Genomic DNA, 21,734 nt, shown 5'->3' on the forward strand with positions numbered 1-21,734 from the left:
GAGTTTTCCCTGGCTGTTTATTGGATGAAATACAAATTTAAGGCATTTCAAGTCTGCTTAATTTTTGTCAAAGCAGACCATCTGGACAGAAGGCTGAAGCATTTTAACACTGTTGTTCCTGTCATTGGTTTATTGTTGACTTTCTAAAACAAACAAGACCTTCCCTGAAAAAGATATCTGGCAGACTTCTGTATGATGTGACATAAAAAATGTATTAATGGCATTATCGAGTGAATCCAGGATCTATTAGAAAATCCATGATTCAGATTGGATCAATTTAATCACTGCCACAACTTTTCTAGAACCCGAGTTGTTGCCTAGGGGAATGATTGCTCTTTATGTATATATGATATATATTTTTGCATAAATTAGCAAACTAATCAATGTGAGTTTTTTTTTATTGCTAGAATAATGTTTAATGAAGATTAAAATGTCCATCCATCAACTGTCTACACTTGAGAGAAGGTGGAAGGCCTCACCATTCTACCGTCAGACACCAACTCACACAGTAAAAGAATGTACGCTGACAGAGATAACTCTTATATGTCATCATGCTTTCAGATTCAACTATTATTTTTTGATACTTAACAAAAACTATACCTCTGTGGTTGGATGTATTTTATGTTCTGATCAACTTTAATTACAGGAAGATGTGGGGTTTTGTAACAACGTCCCAGACTACACTAAGGTACAGTATGTGCTGACTGCTGAGAAAGAGACAGCCTTGACTGGAGATAATGTTTTTAACAACACAATGTCTATTGAGCCTGTGGGAAAAGGAGTGCTGGTTCTTGGAAAAAACAGAAAGAAAGAAGCTCGTAGTGTTTGTTTTCACAATAAGCGAGTGTTGGTGTGTCACAGTGAACACACCCACCAACCCTGGCTTTCCCTAAATGTCTTAACTTTGCACAGGAGTTTTGTGAATTCAGTAAACAATACTTTCACAGACTGTGATCCTTGTGAAGCATCAAACTGAGGACCACCACAGAGTCAAAACTTGGTGTGAATGATTGCAAGACAAAGGTCAAAAGATTAATAAAAAAGATGACTACAACAAATACGCTGAAATTGATCATTCTTCTCATTTCTCTCTTTTCTTTCTCGTTTCTGTGTGATTTTCTGATGCTTTCTTTTGCCACCAAACAAAAACATGTTTTTACCTTTGAGACTTTGAAACTGGGGGAAAACTATAAAAATAAAAAACAAGCAAAAAAATCTATTCAAAGAAATGGATGGTACACCTCATGTATTGAATCATTTTTCACAATCATTCATTTAGCATCATGAATTCACCCTGTCCATTTTCAAGTTTTTGAACCAGTGAGGGGATTTTTTTTGTTTGGCTTAAATTTGGCATCAAAAACATGTATCCTTGGTACCAACATGCCCTGTGCCAGTAGTTAAACTCATGCTTGTGGGATAATAAGGTAAGGAATGTTTTCTTTGATGTCTGTCTCTTTAATATCCATCAATTATGTGAATGTCACGGCCTTTGTATTATCACTGACCATGCGCATCCCTTTATTCCAACAATCTTCTCGTGTCTTAAGTCATAAGACACATGCAGCTTCAAACTCCTGAGTCACGTGACGTCGCCCTATCCAAATTCAGGAGAACACCTGTAGATAATTGTCTCACAGCAGGAATATTCAGCTAGCAAATCCTGAAGAATGATGTGATGTAATCAATTCAATGTGGAGCAATAATCCTAAAGTTTATCAGTCCATGCCATCTGGAACTGAAAGGATGTCAAGAGCAATTTCCTGTCCCGTACTAGCAGATATTTCTGATAAGATTGTCAGGAAGCTGTATTCTTTTGATTGAAGTATCTGAGCTGTGAGGCCAACAGTGGCCCAGGCCCAGTGTTTCAGGTCGAGTGCTGAGCAGTTTATTTCTTCACGCTGAACAGGGAGATGTAAAGGTTGCAGCAGTTTTCTGATGTAACTCTTGGAGGAAATGTAGCTTTTCAACCAAGGAACGACTTTAAAAAGCACACATTATTACTATATAGATAAATAAATGATTTTTTTTTTATGGTTGAGATCATTTATTTGGGTGTTTTGAAGTAACAACAGATTAAAAAAAAAGTCCTGAAACATTATTTGTCAGCAGGCGTTTCACATCGGGAGGAAACGTCACAGATCCAGATTAGAGTGGAACTCTCCATCTATCCAACTTTGCATGCTGTGTTTGCTGCAGTTTGTAAAGAAGTATTCCCTGTGGAATAACGGATTGGCTGGAAGTCACGTCACAGACTCCACGTAATTAAACCAATCACAGCAAACGGACCGTTAAAGAACTGCTTTAAAAGGCTGTTTGTTTTTTTTGTTTCTTTTTACTTAATTTCTGTGGTATTTTGACAAAATAATTCATATTTGTTATTTAGATCTCAGGGAATTGTGTCAACCTTTGAAAAAGAAAGCAAAGACAGTGGATGTTAATGTTAATGAACTCACTGTGTTTCAGTCAACAGAAATGTGACCAGATCACATCTAGATTAAACTTCTCATGAACTCAAATGAAACAACTGCTACGAAGGACTTCCTGACACATCACCGCATCTGTGCTTCCCTATTATTGCTAGTACTATACTACTACCACTACCACTACTGTCATTTATCCAAAGCGACTTACATCTGAGAGAACAACACAAGCATACAGTAGGAGGTCCAGCTGGATCAGTGCTGGTCAGACTACTGACAGTTGGACACAGGTGCTGCCATGCTAGTGCTGGACTTTTTTTTAAATTTCCTTCTCACAACAGTCCCTTTATACAACAAAACTAGGTCTTAAAATTCACCATCATGATATCATTTTGGCATGAGTGCAAGCAGCTTTCTCAGGGCTCAGTCATGCAAAGATGGACAGATCTTCAAACTCATCGATGAGGAGAGAAGTGTACTAAATTCAGAAGTGCTCCTTGAAGAGCTAAGTCTCTAGCTTGCTCTTAAAAGTAGGCAGAAGCCATTTGGGTAGTTGTTTGGTATCCAGAAGCAGAGCTTTGAACTTGATGCGCGCTGCAACTGGAAGCCAGTGCAGAGAGATTAGCAGCTCTCTTGGGTTGGATGAAGACCAGTAGTGCTGCTGCATTCTGGATCATCTGCAGAGGTTTAACTGAGCACGCAGGGAGGCCGACCAACAGGGAATTACAGTAGTAAATGCGTGACATGAGCAGTGGTAGGAGAAGCCATGAGAGCTGATGATCTCACCTAGTGAGATGGTGTACAGTGAAAAGAGAATAGGGCCAAGCACCGATCCCTGTGGCACCCCTGTTGTGACATGAGATCTGGACACTCTTCTCTAACGTCCACTTTTTTTTTCATTGGACAAGGAAACCAGCAGTTTCCTCATATCTTACTCTTGTGCTGTTTACTCTTGCAGATAATTTATGTAAATCCAAGTTGGAGATTTCTTGCTCAGCTTTTATGCAGAAACTGGGAAGGATTCGTTGTGGTTTATTTGTTTAAATAATATTGTGAGCCTTCTAGGAGAAGTCACCGTGTCGGACCCAGCGAGTTTGGAGAGAAGAGAGTAAGTGACAGAATACGTGACCTCTGAATACGTAGAAAAGGGACCCCTTTTTCCTCTATTAATAGTGTCTACGTTTGAGCGAAGAATTGAGAGCGTAACGAAACAAACTACAGAGTAGTCACCCAACCTTTTACTTTAACTTCTGCTTTTACTTCCCCTGTGTTCAAGAAAAAGGGTTGCATTTGTCAGTTTGTATGCAAACAGTATGAAAATGGTATGACACTTGGTTGTCTAAATAAATTCACTTTCAGTTTAAACCCTACCTCTTTATGGTTTTAACTTCATAGCCCCTTTGCTTTGATTGAGTGTCAGTAGTTAACGTATTAAGATGATGGTTAATTCAATTATTTAAATGAAGTTTTGGTGATTGGTTGTACTTTTGGTACAGTAAAAAGCAGCACAATGTGATTAACAATAAATCGGAGTTGCACCCATCTGCTCAATCCCCATCACCCCCCCCCCCCCCCCCCCATAATCCCTATCAATGATAAGGGGCACTTTTGAGGACGCTAATGCACATATATTTTTTGGAATAGAGGTATAAGAAAACGGCTATATTAAAGGAGCTTGAGGCAGGATTTATGAAAAAAATTCGTAAACGTTTTAAGTTTTCTAGTAATAAGGTCAGATGAAGCGTTCCAAACCAAAACAAATGAGCCCTCTAGCGTATCTCTCCGTTGCCTTGAACAGGCTGTGTGCTGCAAAATGTGCTGCAGTGCTGGGGCCGAGTTTCCCGTGCTGTCCTGCGGATGTGACGTCACATGACGCTGCATGTGCGTTCTCCCCGTTCTCCCGTGCCGGCTTCGCTGTTGGCCGCAGTACCCCCGACGGCCGTCGTGGTGAAGGGTGGCGCTAGAGAGTCTCATTTCTTAAAAGGAGCCTCATGCTCCTTTAGGTAGAGACTGTAGACTGTATAAAGCAATAGACAAAGCATTAGTGTCATGTGACCCACTGGTTTCTGGAGCCTGGTTTTCTTCATGAGGGATGCAGCTATCTTGCTTCGAAAGCCGACGGAAACACACTCACCATATGTCAATCAAAAGCTTAGCTATGCTCCCAGCTATTTTAAAATCCGACAGCACTCACTTAAGTATAAAACTTTAATGAAGTCTCTGCACACTGCACAGCAGCAGGAAATCGGATGCGTTGAGGACGGCTGCAAGCCGAAACGCGTCCGATTTCCTGCTGCTGTGCAGTGTTTGAGACTTCATTAAAGTTTTATACTTAAGTGAGTGCTGTCGGATTTTGATTTTTTTGATACGTTTTTTGGACTGGCACCCGGTGACACACTTTTACTCGTTTTGAGTGAGCACACCAAGTCTGCTGATTACCCAGCTATTTTAACCAAACCCCGTCTATAAAAATCAAATACAACCTGCTGGTGGCTTCGTGAAGCGTGGTAGCATGATGATTACGGATGAGGAAGTGATAATGGCTAGCCATTGGCTGAGCCGACTGTCAATCAATTGAATTGAATGTTTTATATAACTTATCCTGGTGTGGTACAAAAAAAATTCACCCCCTTAGTTGTCATGGATGTGAAATAAAAAGGATTGAGACCAAAGTGTTTTTTTTTACAGAAGCCGAGAACGGCCATGCCACGATCTCCATTATATCGAGATAACGAAATAATGAATTCGTTATCACGACAAAACGATTTTTGTTATATCGAGATAACGAAATCATTAATTCGTTATCACGACAAAACGATTTTTGTTATAGCGAGATAACGAAATAATAAGTCGTTATCACGAGATAACAGTGCCAAAAAAAAGAAAAAAACAGTGCAAAAATAAAAAAGGGGCATGGCCGTTCTCGGCTTCCGTATTTTTTGAACCAGGCTGTAAATATGTTTATATCCGCTCTAAAGTTGGACATTTTTACATGGGAGTCAATGGACATTGACTCAATGGTAGCCAGCCACTTGGGGTTAGTCTAGAAACTGCAACCACTCCTAGTTCCGCGTGAGCCTCAATGCAGAAGTACGGTTGACACTTGGTGGGGACAACCAACATCAAGCAGAGGAAGTATAGGGTTTAACCTTTCGAACACTTACAGTGCCACCTTGATACGCCTCCCCAGATACTTTCACAGCCCAAACATCTCAGTCTTATGAGCTGGGTGGTGGCCGGGTCAGTGACAGCATTTCAACAACTCTCAGGGTGAGAACAACAGTGTATAGGCCTGAAACACCCCATCAGACAGTCAGAACTGGGTTGGGTTTGAGGCGTCTTCAGAAACAAGACAATTTGTCAAATTATATAAGGATGTAGAATTATCTGATCTTCTATAAAAAAAAAAGTCACTGTCAGGTCAGGTGCTTCTATTAGAAGCACCTGACCTGACAGTGACATTTTTTAAGTTCAGGTTTCTTACTTGAACTTTCATTTCTGAAGCAGCAGCTGGTTCATCTGCAACCATGAATCTCGTGGTGCTTAAACCTTTAGGCTACTGTTAATTGGTGTTGAGTAAGCTTACAGTAGGGCACATGTTATATGTCAGTGTACAAGAACTAGATCAACTGACAAGCAGAGGAGCCCATTCATCACTGAGCTTCCTCTGGCGCAGCGCAGAGGGGGAGGACTTAAGGTTGATTTATGGTTCCGCGTTACACCAACGCAGAGTTTACGGCGGAGGGTGCGCGTCGCCGCGTACCTTACGCCGTACCCTAAGGCGTAAGCTCTGCGTCGATTTAACGCGGAACCATAATTCAAGGCTTTAGCGGGTGGGTGTGCCCGAAAATACGAAAATCTATTAGTCTGCAAGTCTGGCGTCACCCAGCTCAGTATGAATGGTGGAGTCCATGAGCCGATGAGTCTGGTGCAGCAATTAGGAGACGCAGATGGAAGCGGGGCAGAGAGAGAGAGAAAGCGCCCACGCTGCGCGCCGCGCGTTCAGGATGACTTTGGTTCCGAGCTGCAAAAGTTTGAAAGTGAAAGAAAGTGTGTCATGTTTGGCGCAAATGAAGGGCGCAGATGTTGGCTGAGTTTATAAAGAGAGGGAGAAAGAAAAGAAAATGCAAAGACGTGCAAATTTGCACCTGGTCGCCAGTGAGGAGAAGGTAAGTCAGTCAGTTAATTTCTACCTCTACTAATGAAACGCACTCACACCAAATGAGTTCTCCTCTGAACAGCTGAGCGCACCCTTCAAAGCCCACATGAGGAAACGGTTCGTGCACTTTGAAGATAGTCCCTTCACTGAAATTAAACTTTCTCAGAGGTATTACAATAGTTTTTTTTTTTTTACTCAGAACCTCACACAGCAGGCATGATCAATTTCCCAGGTAAAGAACTTGGGAGATGTTTGAGGGACGTGCAGCGCTCACCCACGCGTAATGGGCGGTTGTACGAAGATAAAAGGAAGTATGCGGTGTCAGACTGAGGTAGTAGCCCGGTCTTCCTCTTCCTTTTTGTAATTTTCTTTTTTTTTTTACTGAATGACTTGACCTGAAACGGTTTTCTTTAACTTAGCCAAGCGTCACAGACTCTGCGCCCACGAGTCACCCCAGCAACCTGCAGAAGAATGCCTGAGTGAAATCCTCTTTTTTTTCTTCCGATCTTTCTATTCAATCGTTTACCAGTCTGAATATTAGTTGGTGAGCTTCACCTCCTGGAAAAAGTGTAATGAGAGTTGGGAGGCGTCTCCTGGGTTGTGGACCACACTCCTGCAACCAGGGAGGCAACTAGCAGACGGTGCGTTCAAGGGCTGTGGAACACAAATTCACCTTTTCCTAATGCACATTTGGTTAACATTAAAAAAATCTAAAGTAAAAATTTAATATATACAACATTTTGCCAGTATATCCCTATTAAGGCTTCTGAATATATCAGCTCTTTGAAAAAAATCTTCTGACCTTGAAGTATGAATGATTGAATAAGCAGTAGGCCTACCAAGTAAGCAGGCCTTGGCTTATTATTGGTCAATTCCTTACTTTGTCACATATTGGATCTATATAACAATTTTACCCCGAACATAAGTATTTACAAATTAAATTAAGGCGATGTAATGTTGCTGTTGTGTGAAACAGGCTTATCCCCAGGTCCAGTTTGCTATAACCTTGTTCTTATTTTTCTAACAGCGCTTGAATCCATCACCAGACTGGAATAAACATTTTCCACTTATTTTTCTTTGACAGTTATCTTTCTATTATGTTAAGAAATGCGTGATTTTAGTTTTTCTCTTATTCAGAACTTGAAGGGGTTAACAATACAGTTTTTGTTCCTTCTTCTCTTTCTGTTTCCCCATTTGTGCTGTCACACCCTCATTTTTCTGCTCTTTGTACAAGTTACAAGTTAAGATGTAGATTCACTCTGCATGATGGTGTCATTTCATTATGAGTGACATGGGGAATCCCTGTCCTTGTTTCCTTCATTCATGTGGCTGGACTCTGAGGTGTAGAGCTGTCAACCCGGATATGAGCTGAATACTGAGCATACTTGAAGGAGAGAGGAAGAGAAACTGTGTGTGTTGAGAGAGGGAGGGAGTAAGAGCAACACACAATAAAAAGGAGTGTGTTTGCATATTTTATTAAAACAACCTTTTGGCTCAAGGAGGCTTATTCTTTTAGAACCTGTATTGTGATCCCACATTTATGTGTTCTGCAGAAAGCCACTCATGCTTTTCCTCATTGTGTTGCCTAGTGATATCTGTGGCTAAAACTTCCTCTTGTGACTTGCACCCTTTTGCATCCCCAGTAACCAGCTGGATGCTTAGCAGGAGGAAGTCGCAAAACACTGATTTGTACACTTGATCTTTCACGGACCAGATAGTCATATATGGGTTTCAGACAAGATGGCACAATTGAAAGTATTTATAACATAACTAAGTGAAAATGTATGTTCAAGTTATTATCATTGTTATAATGTTGCAGTAAGTAATCGACATGCAACTTCATGCAAATATGGCGGCAAAACATTATTAAAGGTTAGATTTGTACATGGAGATTGTAGTGCTATGCCATGGCCAATGTCCCTACAGTTTTAAAGAGATTATGTCACAAAAACAAACAAAAAAGTAATAATGGCTTCATCTTTTGGTTGTGGCTCCTACTGGAAGCACACATTTGGGCACACTGCTTTCAAAGCAACACCTTTAAGCATGCTATTAGTGTATTACAGAGCACACAAAACCTCGCCTGAGAGCGTTCGGCAAAGAAAAATCCATCCATCCACCCATCAAACCCAGCCCCAGTTATGGGTGAGCCCATCCCTGAGAATCAGCCTTGGCTTCCTACGCGGAAGATGTGTTGATAGGATTGAAAAATACTCAAGACCTTGCTTTCACCATCTCATAAGATATCCATTCAAAGTTGACCACCACCTGAGTTTTTGCGTAAGTAACAGGTGAGGCTGCAGGCTGTTTGACCTGCTGATACCTGTCAACTTCCTCCAAAGTCCCATGTGTTAACCAAGCTCGATAGGATTCATTCTTCAAATTGATGGCCTCCTTTACACCACCGTAGCTGACAGGAGGATTTGGGAGGTTTGCCACCATGGCAGGCTCCAGTGACCTTGTGGCCACAGCTCCAGTCAGCCACTTTGACAATAGAAAACTCCATTTGGATTCAGATTGGAGAAGCCATTCATCCTATTCATGCCCCTCTAAGTTAACACTATTAGTAGCAACATGAACATTGAAGTCCCCCAGCAGAACAGGAGCACTTCAGGAAAGCCATGTACTGTACTCTCAATTGCTGCAAAAGCACATACTACAGTTAGACACACTAGCTGGAAGTGCACAAGCTTCGAGCTAGGGTCTCTACAGTAAGTAACCCCATTCTAGCTTGATGCCTCTCACCATGGGGAACTCAAGTTGATTAAGGTCCAGCCCCGCTTGAGATTTGGTTTCGGAACCCAATCTGCATTGAATTGAACCCAACTATATCTAGTCTGCTCCTCATTATAAGATTATAACAGTTTTGATAATCAAGGGTTGGAACACTGAGGCTCAGGCTTCTTGCAGGTGGTCGGCCGACAGGAGGTTAAACCCACATTGCAACTGGTTAAAATGTGCCATTAAGCCCCTTCCCTGGGCCTAACTCCAAATGAAACCCATCTTTAACCCGTCTCATGGTTTCTCTGCTGTCAGTCCATTCTTTTCCATTTTGTTTTTAGAGACAAAACTCATCATCTACTTTTTCAGTGTTGCCTGCTTGTTTATTTTTGTGACAGAACCAGTCACAAGAATAATAGTGTTGTTACTGCTGTGGTGAATTTAAACCAAATTTGAATTTATAACAAGTGACTGAGAAACATGAGAAGAGAAAACACCAACCAGAGACTTCAGTTCCATTCTTTGCGGGATATTCAATGAAGTGACATTGTAAGTAAATTCTTTATTGATTGAACTACATGAAGGTAGATGTGGCTGTTGATAGTAAAGTAGAATGTGAGAGCGAAACGTTTTAACTTCCCACATTTAAGCTACAGAAAACTGAGAGCAAGCTGAGCAGTGTGCCAGCCAAGCAAGACAAGTGAAGGCAGCTGTGGTGATATGCAGACTGATAACCTTCACTATGGATGCATTCATTGAGGAGTGCCAGTTCAACGGTTATCTTCATTCATGGAATTGCACTGACACTATCACAACTTTTATGCAAAATATATCTGCCATTTTTGTTTATTCTCCTAACCATTTTTAGCCAAGCATATACAGTAGTCAACATCTTAAGTGGATCAACACATTTCATCAAAGTTGTCCCAAGGCAAGAACAACTATTGTTTAAAATTCCTGCATAACATGTCAAGTGTTTTTGATCCACATCAAATGTTGACAAAGGTAGTTTTAATTTAAGTCTTAATATTTATTGATTTAATGAATTTCTATTCTGTATTTACCTTTTTTATAGTACCTTACTGCTATGAAATGTTAAGTTTGTATCTAGGATTTTAATTAGTTTTTTAGCAATTTGAAATAAAACCTTCAATTTAATTGTAGAGCCATTTGGAGTATAAGGCCACACACCCTCAATGAACCAACTATGATGCTGAAGTCACATGGACACAGCAGGCTAAAGCATGTTCTCTTCAGTATACCTGTGACAGGCATCAATTGTGTTGAGCTGGTAAGCATGGAAATGAAGTCGAAGCCGGAACTGACTGATTATAGCTTGCTGTGTTTGCTCTGGCTCCATTTACACAAATAAGGGGAAATGTAAATGACAAGTGTTGCTATGGAAATGCAGGCAGAAGTTAAGAAAGGTGGTTGCGAAGAGCATTTAAGTTCATCTGTTTATAGCAATGCAAGATTCAGCGTAGTTTTTCATCTGTTCATGTGTTGAAAGATGCATGTTTTTTTTTAACAGAGACAAAACCACATTTATATCCAAGTAATCAACAAAGAACTGCAGTGGAAAGTGAGATGATGCTGATCCAGACAAAACCAATTTAGGTTAACGCTGCATAGTCTGACCTGTTTTCCACAGTGTCATGGTTAATATGGTCTGGAGATATTCTAAACTCATAAAGATAATTTATTATTAAAAAGTTAGAAATGAAACCAAGAAGTTGTATAGCCTTGTCACAAAATGTGAAATCGAAACAAATACTATGTGGTGTGGCTGGTGCCAAAGTAGTACTTCACACGTTAGATTTTATGGCCTACCAAGGATCCAGTGCTGAATTAAACATTTTTTAAAGTCAAATGTAGAATCATTTGACTAAGAAACTAAATATAAGATGTACAGCAGTTTCTGCTAATTCTGGCCTTCAGTCAGCATCCTTGCTATCTGCACTGACTGTAAGAAGGGAAAAGCCTTTGATGTAAGATGTGAAACAAGTTGCTATATCTTCTAAAAGTACAATTGGTTACAAATAATGAGCCGCAAAGCCAGAAGTGGGAAGAAGAAAAAAAAGTTACATTCATTGCTTGAATCATTATGAAGTCAGACTTGTAAGTGGATGTTGCATCCTCGGTGGGCATGTCAGTCTCAGGCTTGTGATTGCAACAGTGATACCAAGATGTAATGCTTGATGAGCTGCTGTTCGTTGTTTCATTAGTTACATTTTAGTTGAGCCCCGTATGTGGTTCCTCTAGTTGCTTCACTTTTGTGAGCATGCTTTGAGCAGATGTCTGCAGAGGCTACTTCTCTCTTCATGCTGCATAGGGAAATGCAAACCACAAAGGGTTCATTCAAATATATGTCAACCATGTGTCTATTTCTGCAGCAAGAAGAAATGAGTGGGCAGTTTTTTTACATTACACACTACTGCACACACTGAAATTTCACTGCCGCTGTTGTACTTCTTATTGGAATCATGCACTTTCATTTCTCAGATTAGAAATAAATGAGACCCTCACGTTTTCAGCTAATGCAACAAAGATCATTCAGTCAGTGTGATTAGATTTTTTTTTTTTTATACACAATATTCGCAAGTTCATTTTGAGAATTTAATCAGCCTGCTTTCACATACGTATCTCAAGTCCATGTCAGAAAAGAGGTCCTTTGTCCATCTATAGTCCACCTCTAACAACGCATATGATATATCCATCCATGCTGCTCTTGGCGTGTTGATGAGGCATGTGGGTGTGTTGGGCTGCAACAAATCAGGAAGGTGAGGGTTTTATTAAGGGGGACATGGTTAGCTCAGTGGGTTGAGCAGGTGCCGTTTACAGAGGCTATTGCCCTTGTGCAGGTTCGAGTCCTGGCCTGTTGCTGTTTCCTGCCTGCTTTCCCCCTTTTCTACCCATTTCCTGTCCACCTATTTTGAATAAAGGCCACTAGTGCCAAAAAAAAAAAAAAGCCCATAAAGGGCCAAAAAGCTCATGGCAGACCCCAGCCAGAGTGGTGAGCTCCCTGTGAGCTGCAGCAGGCAAGTTACAGTTGCACCGTCACAGGTGCAGCCAATGAAGCAATTAGACCTACACCCATGAACTGACTCTTGTTATTACAAAGTCAGCAGTGATGCAGAAAGGTGTTAGTTATCATCCAGTATGACAAAGGCTTGAATCAGGTAAGGATACTTAATAGTCCAGAACTATGTCATTGTTTTCAACATTTTTTTGGTTTTCCTCATCCACATTAGACTGCAGTAGTTGGGTTTTAGAAGCTGAAATCGGGTCAACACTAGATGCTGATTTCACTAGAGCAGGGGTCGGCAACCCGCGGCTCTAGAGCCGCAAGCGGTTCTTTAGCGCTGCCCTAGTGGCTCCTGGAGCTTGTTCAAAAATGTTTGACCTTTTTTATCCTTTTTTTCTTCTTTTTTTTCCTTTTTTTTCTTCTTTTTTTCTTCTTTTTTCTCTTCTTCTTCTTTTTCATTTCCTTTTTAATCTTGAAATTTTGACTTTTTTCTCAACATTTCGACTTTTTTCTCGTCATTTCGACTTTTTTCTCAACATTTTGACTTTTTTTCAACATTTCGACTTTTTTCTCGACATTTCGACTTTTTTCTCAACATTTCGACTTTTTTCTCGACATTTCGACTTTTTTCTCAACATTTTGACTTTTTTTCAACATTTCGACTTTTTTCTCGTCATTTCGACTTTTTTCTCAACATTTTGACTTTTTTTCAACATTTCGACTTTTTTCTCGACATTTCGACTTTTTTCTCAACATTTCGACTTTTTTCTCGACATTTCGACTTTTTTCTCGACATTTCGACTTTTTTCTCAACATTTCGACTTTTTTCTCAAAGTGCATAATGAAAAAAATAATCTTCCCCCAGTTATAAATATACAGTGTAGATACATGCAGCATGTGTTGCCTTCATTCTAAGGCTTATACGAGACTTTTCATTTTTTTCGGCTCCAGACATATTTGTTTTTTGTGTTTTTTTGTCCAATATGGCTCTTTCAACATTTTGGGTTTCCGACCCCTGCACTAGAGTATTAACTAAATGAAGTATTGATGTGGTGCTTGCCTGAGATTCCAAAATGCTTGACCTTCCAAAGAGTGGGCAATGTACTGCACACATGAAGTTTGTATAAATCAAACTAAAACGTGGCATTTGGCCAGTGAGTGAATTCCACGTTAGATACACAATATTACACTGCATCTATGATGACTGCTGACCTTATTTACACAGCTTGCCTCCCCTTTGCTGCACTGCTGTTGACACCTCCCAAGGACGAACAGCACCACCACCAACCGGTGGTACAATCATCCAGACATGACTTTTACCACCTTTTTGAAACAATGAAACCTTTTCCTGATCTCCCTAAATGCACATGCCGAGTGGCTTTTCTTGACACCTTCAACATCACGGTTTCCCTGTAGTTTTTTCAGTGGAGAGTTTTATGGTCTCAAAATAGTTTGTCATTTTCATGAGATGTATGTATTTGCTTGAGTTGTAATGTATTACAAGGACCTGGAACAAATAAATGGTAGGCTTCAATGAGCTGGCATATAAAATGGGAAAATAGCTAGCTGGCCTGGTACAGTCACCGCTGTGATATGACTCCCCAGGGAGTCCCTGCAGTATTCTCAGCTGCTGCTTGTGAGAAACCTGAAACCACATAAAATGCATAATGTCAAAGTAAGTGAGGGAGTTTTCATCCGTGCTGGTAGATATCTGGACTTAGTCTTTCAGCTTAGATAGACTAGGCTACAGCTTCATGCTGAACATAATACAGAAATATATATTGAATTATTCAGAAATATGTACCGTATTTTAATACCATATGTGCTTTCTAGTAGTATGAAAACAAATCAGTTTGTTTTTATTTTAAAAACTTATTGATTCAATTTAATGATCTGACTGTGTGATAAATACTGTATTGACTCATGATCCATTCTCTATTTGGGGAAGTAGAGTAGAAGAATTGTCCGTTATTGATGTAAGTGCTGAGTAACTGGGAGGCACCACTTTCATTTATTGTGAAAGACCTGTATTCCTGAATTTAGAGCCATGTTGCCCTGGAAGATGTTTCAACATGCTTCTTTATGTGCCCTTACATTTAACCACAAATGTCATCACTCTCGTGAACTGTAGCAACACCTTGCACTGTTCCTTTTCTTCCTTACGCTTTTCTTACTGCCAGGTTAAAGTAGATGTGTAAGTCTCAGTCTTATGCAGTGTGCAAATGAGCGTACGAGAAACTGAAAGCACCCCTTTGGATCACCCCTAGTATCATATTTAGAGCCTGCCCCACTTAAAAGTTTTGAGGCTATGTGTACGACTACTGAAGCCATTGAAACCTGCCAACTTTGATCGTTAGTCAAATTGTATGTGTGAAAAGGTCCTGCATGCTATTTGGGACCAACAGGTGTCCATAGTCAAAGGTGTGGCCTTTTGCTACAGGATATGTATCACCACAATGCTGGAGATTTTGTTATCTTTTAAAAAGAGCTCAATACAATAGAGTACGGTTAGTGAAGAGTTTGTGCATTAAGTGTTAATCAAAACATCTGTGAGACTCTGAGCTGAGGGACAGTTGCAACTGATGCTCTCTCAGTCAAGTATTGCTGTTGAGATATAAAAAAAAAAAAAAGAGGGGGGCGCTTATCACGAACCTCGTCTCTTTTCAGGAACTAACAGCAGCAGGCTTGTTTCTAGGTTGACGTGTTGCAGCTGTCAGTTTAGCCAACAGGTTCTGAGCCAGAAGGTTGATGAGAACAACTATATTTCTACATTTCTACAGAAGATAAAACTTTGAAAACCACAGAATTAGTTTTGAGACTTTCACATAGCAAGATCATTGGTTCACTGAGGATTTTGCATAAAGAAGTTTAGAAGAACTCGTATCTGCATTCACACAGCCTTGTATACAGGTGTGCAGACTTGTGTGAAAGTGTTTCTGAACACCGTATGAGTGTGCAGGAACCGTGTGTTTGTACATGCCTGTTGCTCCTGTGGCCACCGGTAAGCTTTTATCTCTAAGGTAAAGGTGAGGAAGGTTTGTTCTCTGTTGGCCTGTATTCATTTGTTTAGCTGATAACTTGCAGAGCATACCTTTTTTATTTGGAAGTGCTTTTACTTTTACTGTATGTAAATGTCCTATATTTATGCAGTTGAACATTTTTTTTTCATTCTAAAAAGCCTCCAGGTCATCCAGGTCATGAGTCAAGGCTACAAAGGTAACCAAAGCAAGTGGATGGACTTTTTCTTTTATTCTTGAAGACATTTCAGTCTTGAGGTTATAAACTTTTGAAGTTACTGTGTATATATAACTTTATTTATATAAAGAGGGCTTTGTCTCAACTACAGACCAGAGAAGCAAACTGTATGAAGGGTTTAGTTTTGTTCCCCAAGGAGACACCGATATGTGGCAGGTCTGGAGATTGAAACAATGAACTATCAGCATTTAGATAACTCATTTTCATGTTTTTAACAAGAAACTTTCAATTCCTCTACCTTACCAGACAGACAATAGCTCATCATAATCGTTGAACATTGTCACACCCCTTCCCACACTCAAGGCTGCTATTGGGAGGTATTGCGCTGGTTTACTGTTGAAATTGCTGGTTTCCAGTAAGATGCTGCCACACTCCGCAGCTGAGCCGATGTGACAGTTCTTGTGTAGACTCAACTGAGGGGTTAACTGTCTTGCACTGCCCTAACTTAACGGTTTGCGCCAGTGCACGGTACACTACTAGTGTGCTGTTTTTAGTCAGAGCTACTGGTTTCCAGTAAAGACCTGCACTCAGTGGCTTCACATCAGAGGAAGTGGTAGTGGTGGAGCCTGAAACTACATTCAGAAAAAGAGAAAAAAAAAAGTATCACGTGTCGGTTGCTTACGTTTTCATCCCTCCCTTCCTTTTTTGTGCCTTGTGTGCATTCAAAAATGTGCTTTTTATTAAATGGAACCAATGCTCCAGGGTTTTCCATTGAACACAAAAAGGAAAAAATGGTTAAAGTTGTGACATGCTGCAATAGAAGAAAGAGTTTCAACTTATGTTGCAAATGTTTCAACATAGGTTGAAACAGAGGGAAGATTTCACTGCTTGACAGTTAGCTTCAACATGTGAAAGGTTCATAACCTCAATTAAGAAAGCCTTAATCTGTTTGATAAGAGGAAATTGTGAATTTAAGTAGAAAGAAAACAGCATAATAGTTACACTATTTTTTTTACTTTGAATGGGGGTATTCTCATTGTCACCACCTGTTCAATGCCCAGACTTATATCGCCCCATAGTGGCAGCGTGCATGCATTACAAATAATGGAAGCATGCACATCTGCACACAGATGTTTGCTGCGATAATAAAACTCACATTTCAGAAAAGAGCTGGATAACGAGTTGATGCCAAAACATGTGTATTGCTGGATTAAGAAAATCTGAATACCCCTAAACCTTAAGAGTCACCAAAAAAAAAAAAAATCAGTGATGCTGAAAAACTGAACTTTACTCTTGTAGACTAGATCACATGCAGTTATTTGCATAACAAGAAAATTCTTAATGTTCTTTAGATCAAACTTCTTTCATTTGAAAACAATATTTTCTTTTTGATGAATATCTTATTTCACATGTCGTCAATTGAACGCAAATCGTGTGTGTGTGTGTGTGTGTGTTTGCGTGTGTTTGCGTGTGTTTGCGTGTGTGCGCGCGCGCGTGTGTGTGTGTGTGTGTGTGTGTGTGTGTGTGTGTGTGTGTGTGTGTGTGTGTGTGTGTGTGTGTGTGTGTGTGTGTGTGTGTTCCCAGTGGAAGTTCTCCTCATTGCCAGAGGGGGGCAGTGTTTCCACATCATACCATCGCCGAAAGGCTTTTTGTACTGTACTTCCGGCATTGTGCCCTCCAGCAACCTGTCGGTGGGTTCTTTGAACCTCTGTCATTTCCAAAGAGTGAACAGTTGAAACTGTGTCCTCAGGGGAACGAGAGATATTGATTTGATTGGTGGGTGCCAGCTGTCTTCATTGATCAGCATACTGAAGACAACAATGAAGAGAGGCAGTGGGAACCAGCCAGGCTTTGGTTCACACACCAGATCAACTCAGTGAATGCAGCTATAGTGTGTGTGTTTTTAAAACCCTTTATAGTGAACATTGATTAGATGTTTTTTCTTTCCAGTACTGAGGGGACAGGTGTTTAACTCTCTACCAAGGGTATGAATATAGACTCCCACCCAAAAGTCTGGCTTTGTGTCTGTAAAACTCACCTTCTGCAGGGGTAAGAATATCATTTTGTATTCATGTCACAGAGAGACTATGGCTGAATACAAACGTGTATCAAATAAAAATCTGAGGATCTGAACATCTAACTGTGGTTGGAAAAAAAAAAAAAAACAACCCCCAAACAAACCAAAAAAGTGACTGCTTTTAAACATGTTGTATTCACGGGTTGCATTCTACTGTCTTTATAAAAATGAAAAACATGTAAACCGAGTGACTTATTTGGGAATTTCATTAATCTTGCCCAGATTTAAAAAACATATCACTGTAGAGTACGGTGTGAATGTGTAAATGTGGCTCGCAGTTAAAAAAGTTTAGTGGTCATGAAAACTAGAAAGGCTCTGGATAAACGTTCACTTTGCCATGTCATTCTTTTGTGGTGTTTGATAATGACCCGAAAGGTTTTTGCTGAACTTTGCCCAGTTTTATTTACAGTATTATTTTAATGTTTTAGATTTGTCTGTCTGTCTGTCTGTCTGTCTGTCTGTCTGTCTGTCTGTCTGTCTGTCTGTCTGCATTTTAATCTTGCAACAGATGGTTTGTTTGTGACTGTTTCACACACACCCATGTTCTATATTTCTGAGAAATCTTCATAACTGGTTTGTTTATTTATTTATTTTTCTTTTAACTTGTGTTCAGTTCCTCCTTGAAGGGCTCGGAGTAGAGACACTGCTCCTTGGCACTGGAGGGAGCCGTTTGAGCGGTTTTGGTCATCTGGGTGGGATGCCTTCTGGATGCCTTCCATGGGAGGTGTGTTAAACATTTCTCATTACATAGATTTCTTGCATCAGATTGAGGATTACTCAAAGGGTCATATCTCTCGGCTGGTATGCAGGGAATACAGAGGAGGCATCTAATTGGTCATTAAATTAATGTTTGATTCTGTTTTTGCTAATTTTCCTCACACTGTGCCTGTGTTTTGCTTATTTGTGTCCAGTGTGATGATTGTGGATCTCACTTTATTAACTAAAAGTCAATTCTTTGATGATATTGAAAATTCGCTCAAAAAAAAAATCAACCTCCTGATCTTGCTAGAGTAACAATAATGGGGATCACTGTATGAAATTTCATTTAGGTTGAATACATGCAAAGACCAACAAATGTATACTGCTGTCTGAATCATGTACTGCTTAGACCAACCATAAAGCATCCTATAGCGTGACTCAAAAAACACCTAAGAAAATAGATGAATAAATGATGATGCAGCTAACATCGGGAAGGTTATGCTTTCTAAACATCTTGTGACACATTCCTTGTTCATGACGCATGCTCTAAGCCCCCCCGGGAGAAGACAACAGGATGACTGTTTTTAAAATGGACAACACAGCTTTGGGGGGAGGGAGAAATTCAAATAATGCTCTATAGTTTAAAAGGATAACATTGTAATTCATTATTTATAATAATGGTGGTTTTAACCTAGTTGTCCATGTTATTACCGTACTATGAACTGTTGATGGATGGAAAAACCTTTAACTGTTTCACTTGAATTGAAAAACTGAATAATAGAAGTTTGTAAATTACAATGACTTGATTTAAAATTAGTGATTCAATGACTGAGCTAAAGAAATAGTATTGAAAATAGAGCACCACCATTTCCTCTAGTTAATAACCTTCAGTATTACAGCTTCTGCTGCTCTCTGCAGTTGAACACTCCTTCTGTTGGGGTTGGAAACTCCTGCTTGAGTTGGATAAACCACATAACCAACGGAGAGTTTTCATAATTTTATGCTGCTTCACTTAACATCATGAAAAACAATGCAGGAGGAGACTTCTGTTCTTAAGTGTTCACAACATCATTTTTCAGGCCCTTTTTTTGTCAAAGACCATCTGTATCTTTCACATTAACCACTAAGACACTAAATATAACAAGTTCAGGCTTCAAGGTTTTTAATGCTTGCACAACACGCTTTGAAGATGTTGGTTTATGAAAGAAGCATTTATTTCCATTCGGCCTCCCACTTTGCCGCAGCGTCTGTATTTGGTTTGCCTCTCGGTTTGACTAGACGGTGATTGTAATGCTGCCTAGATGAGATGCTGCCTAAGTGAAAGTTTTATTTTTGACAGAAATGCGAAAGTCAGAAACGATGACCTGGAAACTTTCATGTGTTTCCAGTGAGAAAGTGCAAGTCAAGACGCCTCCTCCAGCTCCGCCTGGATGGCTGTGCTCATTAATATGCACACGTGCAAGCTTCTGACAGATGTGGAGGGAACTTACAAAATGCGGCCGCTGTCTGACAGACTGAATGAGAATAGGGTATTGAACAGAACTTTAAAGTTCTACTGATTGTTTAACAACTAGGAGAACTTTACCATTTTGGCATTTTGGACTCCACCTATAAAGCACCTTTTGGACCCTGATTAGGTTCTATAAAGTGCTTTTATTTATATATATATATATATATATATATATATATATATAACCAAAACAAAACCGTAAGACTTTTTGGCACGTTAATGATATGTGAGAGTGTCTATTCTCACAAGTTCTACGATTCGATCCAATACTCCTTTTAATTTTAACTTGAAAAATGATATAATTCTCTCAGGCGCTCTGGCAGTTTTAAGTTTGATGTGCTCATTCCCTCCACTAATGCTGGTCCAGCAATGCGTCAGGTCAGTTTTTATTTTTATTTTTTGATTTAGTGAAAATGAGTCACTAATGGAGCCTTTTGTGCAGACAAAGACATGGCCTTGGTGGTCCTATCCAGGCATTAATCATTATGGGAACACACACATGCTTTCTTTCTTTCCGCCACACAGACCGCTGGACCACACATATCTGTGAATACACACATTACCTCCATAACTGACATTCAGACTTATAAGATGCAGACATTGGAAACTTCAGTGTAGACTTCCTGAGAGACAAATGACCCAGCTCCCCCTCTCCCGCGTCTGTTCAAATGTCTGGCTAATCAAATGCACAATGGCATCTCATTGTACCACCTGCATGGGAACTAATAGTGTTGAGGCTGCAGAGGAGATGAGTCAGATCCTTTCGTCTCTCTGACTCACGATCATTCCATCCACGGTCTCTCAGTCTGAGAAGGATGCAGGAGGATTAAAAATAATGTCTGGGGGAGAAGTGTGAAAGGAAAGATGAGAGAGGCAATGACGTGGGATTAACTCTGGAAGTCAAACAAGATGAACTGTAAACCTGAGCCAATGATACATTTTTGTTGTGAAAGTATTAATAGGAGGGTTTTGGTTTGTGTTAAACATCCTGTTTGCATTCCTCCCATCAAAGCAAGCACAGTTCCTCCAATGAAATGGCTTTAACTACAGTCGGGTCAATCCACTTCACATGTTTTGCTGAACTCAGCAACTGCTGGCATTGTTTATGATTTGCAAAGTGACAAAAAAAAACCTCCAAAAAAACTAATTACCTCTAAATAAGCTAAACACTACAATGTGCTTTAACTTTGTAGATGGCTATGTTACAGTGATTAACAATAAGATAGAAAAGGGTCAATGAGCCTCGTCCAGGCAAAAAATAAATTTCATGCAGATTTGAGTGTAATTGTACTTTCTATGCTTTGATTAGAGATGCATGAGGGAAAAAGAAAAGAGAGATACAGTAAATAGCTGTGTGGGTGTTGGCCTACTGGCTTTTAAAATCCGAGTGTTTCTGCTGAACAGCATTTCCATAGTTAATCATCAGACAATTTTTTCCACTTACCCCAACAAAACAAGAGCTACAGTTGGTAATGGCAAATTCATAGCAGAGAGGAGGAATGGAGAGGGCTGTTTTGAGGGTATGGAAAAGCCATGAATGATGGCACTTTTATTTTAGTTTATAAAAAAGTTCTTTCAAATCCAGAAAGTAGGTTGATATTGTTTCAAATGTGTCATTTAAGCAGAACTTGCACTTTTGAAATTACCCAGAACCTGGACGGTTTGATTAATAGACTGGTCTCTGAATAGTTGAAACTTAAAGTGTAAATGCAGCATTTAAAGGGAGACATTCATGCCTATTTCAACCATATGAGAATACACGCGCCTCGGTGGCTCAGCAAGCCTCAGAATAGGAGATAATATAGAGCTACATTTGTGACAAGAAATCAGTGAAATCCTAGTGACGGGACTAACCACAGATTTAAACAGCTAAGGTCCATCTGCTTCCCTTTCTGCCCTTGTAAGTGCTCAGAAACTGTGTGTGT

General features: G+C 39.9%; 1 long non-coding RNA gene across 2 annotated transcripts in view; it reads left to right on the top strand.

Moving 5' to 3' along the window:
- The first annotated feature begins 6,329 nt into the window (after positions 1–6,329).
- LOC133463912 (uncharacterized) overlaps positions 6,330–21,734 on the top strand; it is an 81,069-nt gene continuing 65,664 nt past the window's right edge. For both annotated transcript variants that reach the window (XR_009784389.1, XR_009784390.1), the window contains exon 1: positions 6,330–6,592. This is a non-coding gene — a long non-coding RNA (uncharacterized LOC133463912). The remainder of the gene's footprint in view (positions 6,593–21,734) is intronic.

This window comes from Cololabis saira, chromosome 17, assembly GCF_033807715.1.
Source record: "Cololabis saira isolate AMF1-May2022 chromosome 17, fColSai1.1, whole genome shotgun sequence".
NCBI lineage: Eukaryota > Metazoa > Chordata > Actinopteri > Beloniformes > Belonidae > Cololabis > Cololabis saira.